The sequence below is a fragment of the Ochotona princeps genome, chromosome 24 (assembly GCF_030435755.1).
Source record: "Ochotona princeps isolate mOchPri1 chromosome 24, mOchPri1.hap1, whole genome shotgun sequence".
Lineage (NCBI taxonomy): Eukaryota > Metazoa > Chordata > Mammalia > Lagomorpha > Ochotonidae > Ochotona > Ochotona princeps.
Genome location: NC_080855.1, coordinates 10827545 through 10842695, shown reverse-complemented (window position 1 = coordinate 10842695; position 15151 = coordinate 10827545). Strand labels below are relative to the sequence as shown.

Sequence of the window (15151 nt, the reverse complement as noted above, 5' to 3'; positions counted from 1 at the left end):
GACAAAACTGATTGATTCGCAAAGGCCTATGTGACACTTTGAGGAAGGGAAATTAAACTGGGACCACAGGAGTTTAAACCACAGAAATCTATTCTCCCTGTAGAAAAAGACTTCTTAATAATAATAATTTTAAAAAAAGAACAAGAAGGTGGAGAAAATCAAAAGGAGGCTGAAGAGGCAGGACTCAGGCATGGAAGGAGTGAGCCTCGGTGCCCAGCCCCAGAACAATGGGCTTGCCTGTGGCTGGTAAAGTGAGTGGTTATGTGCCAGGGCATCAGCTCCCACCTACGATGAACCTGCTCCTCAAAAGCAGCCTCGGGCCCGGCGGCTTGGCCTAGCGGCTAAAGTCCTCACCTTGAAAGCCCCGGGATCCCATATGGGCACCGGTTCTAATCCCGGCAGCCCCACTTCCCATCCAGCTCCCTGCTTGTGGCCTGGGAAAGCAGTTGAGGACGGCCCAATGCATTGGGACCCTGCACCCGTGCGGGAGACACGGAAGAGGTTCCTGGTTCCCGGCTTCGGATTGGCGCACATCGGCCCGTTGCAGCTCACTTGGGGAGTGAATCATCGGACAGAAGATCTTCCTCTCTGTCTCTCCTCCTCTGTGTATATCTGGCTGTAATAAAATGAATAAATCTTTAAAAAAAAAAAAGCAGCCTCACACATGCTGGGTGCTAGCCAAGGACCTGGGAGAGTGACCACTGCCACAGTGCTGCCAAGCATGTTGGAGAGTGTTCTCCTCAAACTGCCTCTCCTAGTCTCCTAACAGAGAAAACAGATGGCAGGACCATTCCTGCAGGCTCAGACAAAAGGACCAGAGAGATGGGTAGTAATGGGGACTGAGCCTGAGATGTCAGATGCCACAGTAAGGCACACCAGCACTGTCTGGTCTCTGGCTATCCTCTCTGGTGAAGGGCCTGTGCTCTGTGCGCTGGCCTCCTCGGGGGCCCAGCCTACAATGCTCCTCTTTGGATGCTGCATCAATGACCCTACCCTCCTTCTGTGTGCACAGTTCTTTGTTCCCTACCAGTCCTGGGTGGAGTTCCTGGACTGCTAGCTTTGATCTGCCCAGCCCTAGCCATTGTAGCCATTTGGGGAAGTGAACCAACATATAGAAGATCTCTCCCTTTTCTCTCTCTCTCTCTCTCTCTCTCTCTCTCTCTCTCTCTCTCTCTCTCTCCTTTCCTCCCTTCCTCTATAACTCCACTTTTCAAATAAATAAGTCTTTAAAACAATTCCTCTTTCAAGACAGGTAACAGGCCTAGGTGCTCAAGGAAAATCACAATAGTTTGTCTTCTCCAACAATTCAGGGAAATATATTCAGGTGGAAGGCAGTCTGTGCACAGGTACAAACACATGAATACACATGCAAACATGGGTGGCTTTGTTAGCACTGGGAGCAGTAAGCTGACACTCTCCTCCTCTGATTTTGACCACCCCAACGCCCCATTCTAAGCAAATGCACTCTATTAACAGAAGCTGCTGTGCAACACATTCTTTGGCTTGAGTTCTTTAAAGAGCTGGCCATATTGGACTGTAAAGAAAGCAGAGGTCCAAGGGATAACTCCAGACTCAAGTAGCCACAAAGCTGCCAACTCCCCACTCCTATCCACTGTCCACAGCTTCCTGTGGGCCAAATACTCAATCTCAGGTCAAGAGTCCCCCAGGCAGACCTCAGACTCCATGCAGCTGGGGCCCCACACATGGCACACATATGGGAGAAGAGGCAGCAACCCCAGCCCCATGCCACTCGCCCCAGCACCATCCTCTGGGAGGGAAAACCTGCTGTGATGACCTAAAGATGAGGAAACTGAGGCAGGAGAAAGGTGAAATGCAGAAGAGTGGCCAGTGGCTGTGAACCACACAACTCCAATGCCACTGTGGTGATTTTCCCCCAACAAAGATGCCCACCTGGAACCTTACTGAGGCCCAACCCAGGTGGCAGGTGTGTTGTCTGTCAGTGAATCCCTTCCCACCTCCTGGACTCCCTGGGAGCACCTGAGCTGTGGGTACAGGTGCAGGTGACAGCGGAATATAATTGGATCTGGATCTTTCTGGCCCAAGCACGTGAACAGTCCAGCGGAGCCCTTGACTAATGACTTTCAAATATAATTAAAAACATATTTCAACAGAAAGCTCATTGCCAAGTCTATACCAGCAAAGTGAATTAACCTTCCAAGGATACTGGAACAGCAGTGAATGGCGAGGGTTTGTCAGAGATTAGATACACTGTAGCCTAATTATGTTACAATAACTCACCTCATTAATCTCCAAGGAAACAATAACGACAACAGTTAAATACTGTAATTAACAAACCCTATTTCAGACTTGATTTTGATTTTATAGGACTTGGTAATATTGTCCAGCATCACTATGGGAGAGACAGGATATCAGTGAGTTATGTGGCTCAGTAAGACTCTTGGCTTACTGAGCTCAGCATCGCAGGTCTCTGGTTCTACTAACAGGGATCTGTGCTCTAAACCTAGCCCAGACCAAACAGTAGCAACAACGAAAACACAACATTTTGCCCCTCAAAGTGCTACATGCTGTCAAAAGCTCCTTCACTCTCCCTCCAAAGAAGGGCCCAGGGAATCAAGTCTGTTTTTTTTGTATTTGAAAGCAGTGGGTCTTGTACTTGGCACTGTGTTTGGGGCTTGCTTAGCATTTGCACAGTCTGGCTGCAAGCCTCGTGCAGAGGTTTCATGGAAAGAGTTAAGGCAGCTTAGATCATAAAGGACGGAATTATTCAGAGTGAGAAGAACAGGAGCTGAAGAAGAATCAAATGGCAGCATCACCCCAACAGACACAGAAAAAGCATCTGTTTAAATCCAACAACATTTCATAATCAAAATAAACACACACACACACACACACACACACACACACAGAGTTAACCATCTACGAAGAAAAGAGATTTTCTTCAAAAGGGTACAGGGAATCTATGAAAACACCCACAGGTATTCCTTATTAGTGAAAAAATGAAATGTTTTCCCCTAATCTCAGGGGTAAGACAAAGACGTCTTCTCTCAAGGCTTCTTTGCTTAATGAGTATTAATCTAAATGGCAGTGAGATGAAGGTGAGGAGGCAGGCACAGACACAGACATCAAGAGCGGTCCCAGGGCCCGGCACGATGGCCTAGCGGCTAAAAGTCCTTGCCTTGAACGCACCAGGATCCCATATGGGTGCCGGTTCTAATCCCGGCAATTCCACTTCCCATCCAGCTCCCCGCTTGTGGCCTGGGAAAGCAGTCGAGGACGGCCCAAAGCCTTGGGATCCTGTACCCGTGTGGGAGACCCGGAAGAGCTCCTGGCTTTGGATCAGCACAGCACTGGCCACTGCACTCACTCGGGGAGTGAATCATCGGATGGAAGATCTCTCCTTCCCTCTGTGTATCTGACTTTCCAATAAAAATAAATAAATCTTAAAAAAAAAAAAAAGGCAGGATTTGAGAACTCCATCCAGGTCTTCCACCATGGGAGGCAGATGTGTGATGGCCTGAAGTATCCAAGAAGCTGAAATCCAGAGCACAGTGGGCTCAGGCTCAGGTCTTCCGTGATGAGATGCCCACAAGCTCAGGTCCTCCGTGATGAGATGCCCAGTCCTGGATGCTGTGATCACTCAGAGATTTAAAAAGAAATTGAGACATTTAACATTATTATACTAAAACTCTACCTCTGAACTGGACTCATAAAAGTTCATAAAAAGGGACTCTTTCCATTGGTGTCTCAGGTCTTCTCAATCAGAATAGCAGTTCCTGGGATTCTGGTTTGTTTTGGCCAAACAAGAAATGCAGGTGAAATCTTGGGCACTTCCAGTCCCCTGTGGCTGCAGCATTTCCTTACAACAAGAACACCTGTTGGCAGAATGGTGCCCAAGCAAGGGATGTGTCAGTGGTCAGCAAGTCCAGAATCAAGTGCAGCCCCAAGCACCTTTTTGACAGAGGGCAGCGGCTCGGGAGAGGCCAGGAGTTATCACAGAATCCAAGATCTTCCACGTACGTTTGTGGGACCTTGGACAAGGCACTGGACCTTCCTTGAGCCTCTGCTTCTTCATGCAAACAGTAAGGCCTCATCATAGCACTCAGCTGCACCATGCACACCGTATGACACCCATGAAGCATTTAACACAATACCTGGTGTAGACAGTCATTACTAAATCAGTGCACATGGGATTGTCCATGATTCTAAAATATGACATCAATCCTGGCCTGTTGACTTTTTTAAACTAAGTGCAATTGAAAGAATTATTAGAAATATGCTTGATCGGCTGTAAGATCTAGACAAACAGCTGAAAGGCCATAGCTGCTAAATGGCCTTGGCTCATCTCACCACTTAACAAACATTTGTGCAAGGAACAATGAGTCCACAGATGAAGTTCAAAAACTCTTCAGCTCTCTGCCTTGGGTCAGTCTGGGATGTCACTGTGGCCAGCACTCCTACACTCAGCTGTGGGTTTCTGCTCCAGGAGCCACTGCTCAGCTCCAGCACAGAGCTGGCTGACTTCGTTGAGAAACAACAAAGAGAGAAGAGCTCAACCTTTACCCTTCATGCCTTGACCTTAACAAGACAGCACGGAGGTTATTTTTTGTCGGAAATCAAAAAGATCACATTTCATAATTCTATGTCCTGATACCCAGGTGCTGGCACGAGAGAAAAAGACATCAACCAGGTGTATACATTCACTTAGAGACGCACACATCTCAATATCTTGCGTGATGCATTGGAGTCTCCTTGAAGAAGACATTCCAAGTCTGAGATGCAGCATAAACACCCTTCAGTGCCATGTATGTCTGTCAGAACGGTCCCATCCTGGACGAAGCAATAGCAATGGGCAGTAGGCACCAGGGCGAGTGATGGCAGAGAACACATTCAACAACCTAATCACCCTGTGGACACCCATAACTTACAGTTTAATCGTCCAGGAGGTATAGTTTCCCTGTAATTGAATTACATTTCGAAATAAGGCAACCCTGATTTATAAGGCTGTTAAAAAAAACCAGGGTATGTTTTCTTGTTTGTAACAATAACCCAATGCTTACTGTTAATGTATTGCCAAGGAATGAAGCAAGATGGAAAAATGCAAGGCATTTGGGGTTCACTGAATGAAGAGGCTACATAAGCAACAGACTGGAGAGGCTGAGAAAGTTGCCCTACACAGAATGTGCACTTACAGCACATGAACTGTTTTCCTCGAATCTGCTTCAGGCTTCTCCAGCTAAGCACCATTTGAAAACACAGTTATTTATCCAACAGACACTGGAGCCCTGACTCTGCTTGCTGCTGTGTTTGGTGCTCAGGGCAGTGAGATGTCCACAACCCAGGTGACCATGACTCCCTGTGCTTCTCTCTACATCTAGGTCCCCATGCCTGTGGACACAATCATTGTTTCTATCCTTTGGGGCTGCTGTGATGAGGAGGCATAAGTCTCTCAGTATAGCACTGCAATATCATACTAAAGTTCCTTGCCCACAAAGAGTTGATAGTTTCGCAGAAATGACAAACCGAGGCTGTTACTAAGTCAGGCAGTAAGTGCTGCCACACCTCATATCTATGGTCTGTCTTGTCTGCAGCCCCAGCATTGCTATGTAACAAATAGCATGACCTCAGAATGACGGTTCACACATGAGGTGGCTTTGCCTTCTCATCTAAGTTCACTGGCCAGATGTGGGTCCGTCCATGCCAGCCTCATCTGGGTGTGTCTCCACTCCACATTCTTCAAATCCAGTTCCTGTGGCCAGCCCTGAAAGGGGATCAGGCACACTGTTCTCACTTCCTGAGACCTGAGCTCAGAATGGAAACATCAAATGCTTGCACCTTGGACTCAGTCTGAGTAAGCTGTGGTCGTACCCAGATTCACAAGATGTCCCGGCAAAGCCATACGACAAAGACATGGAAACAGAGCAGGGTGAGGACTAGGACATTCAGTGGCATCCACCTCACAGATGTTCATGCAGAGATGCTGTGGGATTGAAAAACAGGCCCTGTTGCTCCAACAGACAGAGGGCTCACAGAAGGCTCCTATTCCTGGATACAAGAGCAAGAGACCCCCAGACACCTCAGAGAGTTTGTGGGAACTCCGTTTACATGCTAGGTACGGAGCCCAGTGAGGGAGGTTTCTCAACTGTAGGTAAGGCTGGGAGACCCGCACTCTGCATGAACATCCCCCAGGCAGGGGCTCTTGGAGAGCATGGATGACCCATCCTGACATGCCCACTTCTGCCTATCTCCCGATTTCAACCAAGGAGTCCAGCATAGACTGAGTCTTTGGTGCCTTGGCCGAAACCAACACCAATCATCCTGCATCACTGTCTGAGGAGTCGATGCTCAGAGTCCCAGCCCTTAAGTGAGGCCAGGGAGGCACGATGAGTCTGTGATGCTGAGCACACTGAGAGTTTTTAGGGATCACAAAGAAGTAGGATGGGCATTTGCCTGCATATTCTAACAGCACTGAGTGGGCGCCGCTCCTCTGGGCTGCTAACAGAGCCAGCTTTGTGAGGGGATCACAAGGTCGGACATTTCCAGGTCAGCCGGTCTCAGCTTTCAGAACCTGAAAAGAGGCATTCTCTGCAGAGACAAGCGTCATCCTTGGAACAAAAAGGAGCACGCTGGGAACTCAGGGGACCAAAGCCAGATCCGCTCAGACAGGGGCAGCACCGACTACTTCAGAGACAGCAGAGAGGACATGGGGGTAGGCGGCCCCAATCCCTGCAGCAAAAAGGCAAGGACAAACCTCAGATCACCCCTGTGCTTCAATCCTCAACTCTCTCCCTCCCTTCTTTGTCTTGCTCCTTCTCTCTCCTCCCTCCCTCAAAGGGTGCTGAAGATTAATCATAAGCAAATGCATCATGTAGGATACTTTAGGTCCCAAAATGTCCTGAGCAAAACAAAAGTGTGGTCATGAATAATGAGACAGGCAGAGGCCAGTGGGTTTGGAAGTGGGCTGACTGTGCTAGAGACAAGTTTGGGATTCTTTCTTAAGGTGAAGGAAAACTTTCTGCACTGCCCCCACCAGCAGACTCCTCCCTCACCTCCTGCCAGTCAGAGTAAAGCTACACAGGCCATTCTGGAGAGTGCAACGCATGCCTGTTACAATGGCTGCCCTAGAGACCAATCAAGACACAGACCTGGGGGCAAAACAGGGCTCACATCCACAGATGCTGATGCTTAAAACCCAATGCGTGAGTGGCAGGGGAGAGGGACTTGTGCCTGGCAGCTGGGATGCCTGCAGCTGACACCAGAGTGCCTAGGCTTATGTCGCGGCTTCCTGTTCACACAGACCCTGGGATCCGGCAGTGATGGTACAGGTGGCTGGGTCCCTCCCACCTACATGGCGGACCTGGGTTTAGTTCCCAGTGCCTGGATTAGCAGCTCTCCCTCCTTCCTTTCCTCTTTCTTGTCCTCTTCTTCCTGTTCCTCCTCTTCTTCCTTCTTTTCCTTTTCTCTTTCCCTCCCTCCTCAAATACTTAAAAAAACACACAGAAGTAAAAGCAAATGAAATTCTGAAACACAGATATTGGAATAAGATAGTGAGTCAGGTACATTTTCCAATGAGAACTGGGAATTTCGATCAGAGGGAGTCAGGGACTCCTGCAGGTGGTGGAACCATGAGTCTTCTTGCAGTCAGATGACTTGGGTTTGAATCTGGACCCTGCTATTCACAAGCTATGGGACCAGAGACAGTTCACCTGAGCATCCAGCTCCTATTCTGTGGAATGGAGCTAGTCATCTATGACTCACCAAGTTGCTATGAGAACTACACAAGACGGCATGAGATGGAAAGAAGGGTGCCTGTCCTTCCTCCTCCACTTGACTCTAGAGTTTATCTCAGTGGACAAAAGCCTCATCTTGCGAATCAGAGATGTGAACAAGAACTCACCCTGACAGAAACAGCTGTGCAATGCCCAGCAAACACCACGGCTCTCTAAGCTGTAGGATGCCTGTGAATGGGAACCAGAATGTAGATCTCACAGCTACAAGGGGGTTGCAAAAAACAGTGTGATGTTGCTCAGAAAGGATTCTGTGGCTTCCTGAGCAAAAACTCAGGAAACAAAAGTTGTTACTACTGCTGTCCTCAGCATCAACCCAAGAAGGTCCACTATTTGCCACATACCAAGTCCTCAGGTTCTTGTAATTCTTTTTCTAGAAGCAAACCTGAAGCACTGGCACCTTTTCATAACACTCCTCTTTCCCTGATGGTAAAGACCAAACAATCCTTAGGATGGCCAGCAAAACTCTGCACAGTCAGGCTGCAGCTCCTCTCTCCAGCCTCATGTACCTTGAGCTTGCCAACAGCCTTTCAGTCTAATGTGCCATTCTCTTCCTGGCCACGGAGCCTTCGCCCACTCCTGCCACTGGCAATGCTCTTTCCCTCTTTTAGTCACCTACTCCTCCTTCAAACCTCACTTCAAATGTCACTTCATGAGGAAGTCTGCCAGAACAACGCACAGTGGCATGCCAGTCAAAGGCAGGTCACATGGACATCATTGATGCCCCCGAGATTCAATCACCTGATGATGCACTCACACTTAGTCAGGGTTAAGGACTCTATGATGTTCAAACAATTGGCCTAGCTGTGAAGTAACATCTGACTGCCTTCCAGCAGTGGGGTGGCGTCATACACGTTAACCCTGAAGTAAGACTACATGGTATAGATCTCCCACCTTGCTACTCACCAGCTGTGACGAGGGGTATCTGACTGACCTCTGTGTATTTCAGCTCCCTCACATTTCCTTAAAAATTATCATTCTCACAGGGTTATTTTGAAGACTGAGTTGCTACTGATAGTTCAGATACATGGCAAGTGCTGTGCAAGTGTTTACCACATCAAATCCATAAACTGACCCATACCTGCAGAGAATCTCTTTTCTTTTTTTTCTTTTTTTTTTTTTTTTAAAGATTTTATTGTTATTGGAAAGCCGGATATACAGAGAGGAGGAGAGACAGAGAGGAAGATCTTCCATCCAATGTTTCACTCCCCAAGTGAGCTGCAACGGGCCAGTACACGCCGATCCGATGCCAGGAAACCAGGAACCTCTTCCAGGTCTCCCACGCGGGTGCAGTGTCCCAATGCATTGGGCCGTCCTCAACTGCTTTCCCAGACCACAAGCAGGAAGCTGGATGGGAAGTGGAGCTGCCGGGATTAGAACCGGTGCCCATATGGGATCCCGGGGCTTTCAAGGCGAGGACTTTAGCCGCTAGGCCACACCGCCGGGCCCCAGAGAATCTCTTTTCACCTGCAATTGCATCACCATTAGTGTGACAATCTGGCCATTTCCCCTCTCCCTTTCAGAACCCAGAGTCTGGGGGTCCAAAGGCTTATTTCCTTTCCCTCTCGCTGTGTCCCAGCTCTAGGCACAAGATTTGTTCCAGGGTGGGCCTGCAATAAAGACTCATCTGAAAAATGAATGAAAACATAACCCACAATTGAGCTACTATTTTCCTTACTTCAGCTAAGACAGAGCACACCCCCATCCTGTATGACTTCTCCAGACCTTACAACAGCAACAGCCTTCACCTTGCCTGATGCTGCTACCACCACCAGCAAGCCCAGCAAATGCTGTGGCTCCCCAGGGACTGAGAGCTGATGATATTTCAGATGTTCCAGGCCACAGAGTGATCGTGATTGTATCCAAGATCATGACAGCACCGTTAAGTCTGAATTCCTGCATTTACCCCATGGCTCAGAACTCTGTAAACATCCTGCTTAGCCACAGCAACCACAGGCAGGACATGAGCCCCAACCAGAAAACAAAGGACTAATTGCAAGAGCTGCTTTGAGAGAATCCAAGTGCCTGACCTGCCATCTTACAATACAAGTGAAGAAGACAGCTTCGTGAAGCATGTGATCCCAGCAAGATCTCTTCCTATCTGCATGGAGGCCTGTAGCCCTGGGTGCTAGATGTCAGATGGATGAGGGGGACGCACCAGGAACACCCAGCAGGGAAGGCCCAGGAAGCAAGAAACCAAAGCACAGGCATCGAGCCTCACTCCAGCCCTTGTGCACTACGTGATTGCGGGCTTGCTGCATCAGCGCCCCCATCTGTAAGGTGGCAAAGAAAGGCCACATTCAAGGCCTGAGTCAAAGACCCAACACAATCTCAACCTCCTAAATGTGCCTTAACCTCCTAACGATTAACTAACCTAAAATGTGTCTTAACCTCCTAATCAACTGAAATCAAAATCAATAACACCTATCTCTCATAGCCATGTTGAAGAATAAGTATGTACAAAGAAACAGGACACAGCAGCTTCAGAAACAGGGACCTCATCACGCAGGTTCTCTAGATACACAGTGGAAGAGCAGGTGTCAGAAGGATTTCAACTCCTAAGTGAAGGAGACAGTGTTTTCCTTTGAGAGAAATCAGAAGGAGAGGTAAGTGTCTGACACAACTAGCTAATGAGACTTACTGTTAAGCAGCAGGTGTCAGGAAGAAGCCTGGGAAGGTGGGAGATGGATTAATGCTGTAATCGACATGCACAGGCCAAGAGCTGTCATTTGTCTTATTGAAGACTCACCCTAGGATAATCCAGGAGGTAAAAGGAAGTGAATGATGGAATATCCCTCAATGAGAATCCATTTTAAATTCTCATTATTTTAGCCCTTGACTAAGCCAGGTCAGTTCATCTCAATTAGTCACCCTCATACACAAACACAATGATCCAAGAGAAGCCACCCCTCACTCTCCCAGAACGGACACAATGGAGCCCTTCCTTGTGCTGTTCCTGTTGAAGGGTCCATTCTCTACTCTGCCACAGCGCACTGTGTCCTCATCTATTGTGACACTGATAACACTAACCCATACAAGTCAGTCTTCTAATTTCTCCCTGAAGCCCAGAAATGTATCCACAGGTGTAGCATCCATCAAAATCAGTTGAGTTGCAAGGCACAATTCAACACGAACAAGGTTAGGTAAAAATAGAGCATGATGACATATGGAATCTATTACAGTGTTGAATGTGCAGATTATGGGTAGGGGTAAAATTCACCTACAGCTCAAGAGTAAATCCAGCAAGGGGCTTCAAGTCTACCGCGGTTTCCTTTCACATTCTCTCTCTCCTGCTCTCAGCTGCGCTTTGTGAAAGCAATCTTCACTCTCAATGACAAGCTTGCTCCTCCCATCTCATGAATTCTTCTTTCAGGAAGAACTGATGCTGTGTTGGGCTCAGGCTGAATACTCCCAAGGGGAATTTCTATTGGCCCAGCACAGATCATACATATGTGTGGACCAATCAATGCAAAGGCCTGGGGGCAGGGAGCTGAGCTCATGCACCTAGTCTGCCCTCTGGAGGCAGTAGGTTGGTTGCTGGAAACTGGAAAACCTAGAGGCAGAGCAGAGATGCCAGCTCCATACAGAGGTAGGTAGCTATTTCCACCAGCACAGTGCACATGGGGAAACCAAACAAGTGGGAGGTAGGTCAGAGCCAGGTGGGTCTGTTAATGGCCTAAGATTATGAACTCAATGTGACTATAGACTTCTCCCTGCCACCCATCTGCTTGAACTGTCTCTTCTTGAACTGTCAAAGGAATCCACACATCCAAAAGCTTAAAACCTACTGCTCTGAACTTGAGAAAAAGGGCTGTGTCTTTCCGGGTACTATCTCAAACTCCAGCACCCAACACCTGATCAGCTTGGTACACATTTTCCAAATGGAAGAACTAATCATGAATAAATGGAATGTCAAGTGAACAAACGATGTCATACAAGTCCAAGCTCAAAAGAGAATGTGTCTCTTTCCATACACTGATTTCCCAGATGACTGCTTTTGGGATCTACAAGGAGACTAAATGGTTTGGTTGCTCTGGAAGGCACCCGTCTCCTCCACACATCCCCTTTCATCAAGAGTTACTGCTATGGGGAGACTCGCAAGATGGCCGACATAGGAGGAAGACCTTGAGGGAGCTCACAGACAGAGAGGGCTAGAACGCGACAAAAGCGTAAGTGGAGCAGCATAGAACTACAGGGAGAAGAACGTGAAGTTCCCTGGACAGTGTGGAGCCAAAAAAATCCACACAAATCGGAAGAGCAACCAGGGAAAAACAAAACAAAGGGCAGGGAAGACGACTTTCCGCTCCTGACCTGCTGAGTCACCTTTGAGTGCAGACGCTGAAAGCCGCAGACCGACCCGCAGACCGACCCGCAGACCGACCCGCAGAAGCAGTGATCGTGAGGACCGGCGGTGATTGGGACCCGCTGGCATCTGCTCACCCTGGTCACCAGGAACCGCAAAGACCTGCGCCCGCTGTGGGCACCAGGACCCTGAGTCATTGGGACCCGCCGGCATCCGCCCACCCTGGTCGCCAAGCCCCGCCGGGACCTGCACCAGCTGCAGCCTCCAGGTTCCAGCCGCAGCCTCCAGGTTCCAGCCGCAGCCTCCAGGTTCCAGCCGCCTGCACCCGCCGGGACCAGCAACGGACGCAGTAGCCGGGAGACGCACCCGCGGCTAGGGTTCCCACCAGAGGAAGAGGCAGACTGCAAGAACCTGAGGTTTGAGTGAGTTGGGTGGGGACAGTGGTGGGTTGGAGGCTTCGGGAGTTGGCCCCCCAGGGGCATGCACAGAGCCTGAACACAATTGGTGCTCGTCTCCCCGCCCCTCCCCCCCCCCCCCCGAGACTCCAGCGTCTAGGGACACCGGGCGAGTGCCTTGAAACTGCCAAAACTGTGTCTGGGAGAAAGGCAAAAGGCACACTGAATACTCCCCCGTGCCTTTGCGGTCTGGCACTCAGCTGGGCGGTGCTATACCACAGGAACCCAAGCACGCCTCTGGGCTGGGCAGTCCCGTGCTAGCGCTGGGGCGGTCGGTTCCCTGCAAGCGCTGGGATGGGCAGGCCTGTGCAGGAGGCGCTTCCAGAGAGCACCTGGAACACCCCACGCCCTATAGTCCCGTGCTTGGGAGACGCACCAGGAGAGCACTGCGGACCCGCGTGCAGGAGGCGTTCCCAGAGAGCACCTGGAACCTCCACGCCCTGCAGTCCCTGGCACTGGGGACACACTGAGAAAGCACCTAGAATCCTCCGAGCCCTGTGATCCCGTGCACAGGGGGCATGCACAGAGAGTGCCTTCACTCCCCCACGCCCTGTGGTAGCATACCTGTAGGGGACGAGCTGAGAGTGCGCTTTGAATCCGCTGGGCCCTGGAAGTGGCGCCCTGAGGTCCAGTGTTCTGGAGACGCACCAAAAGTGCCTTGAAAATTCCCACACCCTGCTACTCCACGCCTGCAGACTCCGATCTCTACAGGATAGTGCTTGGAGACCCCTCAGCACACTGGTGCCTAGGTCTCTCAAAAAAGAAACACTAACACAATGGGAAGAAATACCAGAAAAGGTAAAGATCCAGATGAGAGTGCCAACACCCTACCAATAAAGGATCAAAAGCCCATGTCTATTTCGGAGATGCGAGATGAAGACATAGAAGATCTACCAGACAAGGAATTCAAAAAAATAATGTTAAAATATGTCAGAGACAACGAGAAGAATTGGGAGGACTTCAAGGAATTCAAGAACCACATAGCCTCAGAAATACAACAAATGAAAAGTAAAATCCTTGACTTAGAGCACAAAATTGAGAGCCTAACCAACAGAACAAATACAGCAGAAGAGAGGATCTCTGAAACGGAAGACACACAAAACAAACATACCCAGTTCATTAAACAGCTGGAGACAAGTCTGAACAAAGCCAATAAGACCATACAAGAAATGAAAGACAACCTCAGAAAATCAAATATTAGGATTATTGGCCTTCCTGAAGGAGCGGAAAAAGAGTCAGGAATGCAAATGGTGCTTGATGAAATTATACAGGAAAACTTTCAAAACACTTGGAACATGAACCCAGCCCAAATCCAGGACGGTCAGAGGACTCCCAGCAGATATGACCCAAAGCGATCTTCACCCAGACATATGGTGCTCAAGTTCCACTCCAACGAAGACAAAGAAAGAATCCTAAGACAAGTACGAAGCAGAGAAAAGATCACATACCAGGGAAAACCAATCAGGATCACTGCTGACTTCTCTGAAGAGACTTTACAAACAAGAAGAGAATGGACAAAGATCTTCCAAATCCTGAATCAGAACAACTGTCAACCAAGAATATTGTACCCAGCAAAGATCTCATTCGTATTTGAGAACGAAATCAAATACTTTCATAGCAAAGAGAAATTAGAAGAATACGCCAGCACAAAACCAGCTCTACAAAATCTCCTTAGAAATGCACTAAATCCAGAAAAAAAGGAGGTGAATCATAAGCAAAGATGGCAAACAGGAAGGTCTCCCCACTAAAGTCCACACAAGGAAGGGCAATTACACAGATATCAACACCCACAAAAACAAGTATGGCAGGGCAAAATCACAACCTCTGAATTTTAACTCTTAACACAAATGGCCTGAACTCACCAATCAAAAGGCATAGATTAACAGAATGGATTATCAAACAGCACCCAACTATCTGTTGCCTACAAGAGACACATCTAACCAGAAGAGATTCGAAGAAGCTGAAAGTGAAAGGTTGGAAACAGATATTTCATGCCAATGGACGAGAAAAAAAGGCTGGGGTAGCTGTCTTAATTTCAGATGATGTGGACTTCAATCTGACACACATCAAAAAGGACAGGGAAGGACATTATATATTGGTGAAGGGACTGATCCATCAGGAAGTAATTACCATTGTGAACATATATGCACCAAATTCAAACGCACCTAGCTACGTGAAGCAATTACTCACGGACTTAAGGGGAGACATAGATATGCACACAATAATAGTGGGTGATCTTAACACCCCACTAACAACTATAGACAGATCAACAAAACAAAAACTCAACAAAGAAACAACAGAGCTCATACAAACAATAGAACAACTGGACTTGGCTGACATCTATAGAATTTTTTACCCTAAGGCCACAGATTATACATTTTTTTCAGCAGTGCATGGCACCTTCTCCAGGATCGACCACATGATAGGACACAAAGCAAACCTAAATAACTTCAAAAACATAGGAATCATACCATGTACCCTCTCAGACCACCACGGAATGAAACTGGAAATCAGCAATTCAAAATGCCCCAGGAAATACAGAAACTCTTGGAGGCTGAACAATATGCTATTAAACGAACAATGGATCAGAGAAGAAATTAAAGGTGAGATCAAAAAATTTATGGAAA

At 48.3% G+C, this 15151-nt stretch overlaps 1 protein-coding gene across 8 annotated transcripts in view; it reads right to left on the bottom strand.

The window, feature by feature from the left end:
* The window catches only part of RBFOX1 (RNA binding fox-1 homolog 1), a 1600707-nt gene that overhangs the window by 1497652 nt on the left and 87904 nt on the right, over window positions 1–15151 (bottom strand). The gene's annotated exons all lie outside the window — the stretch shown is intronic.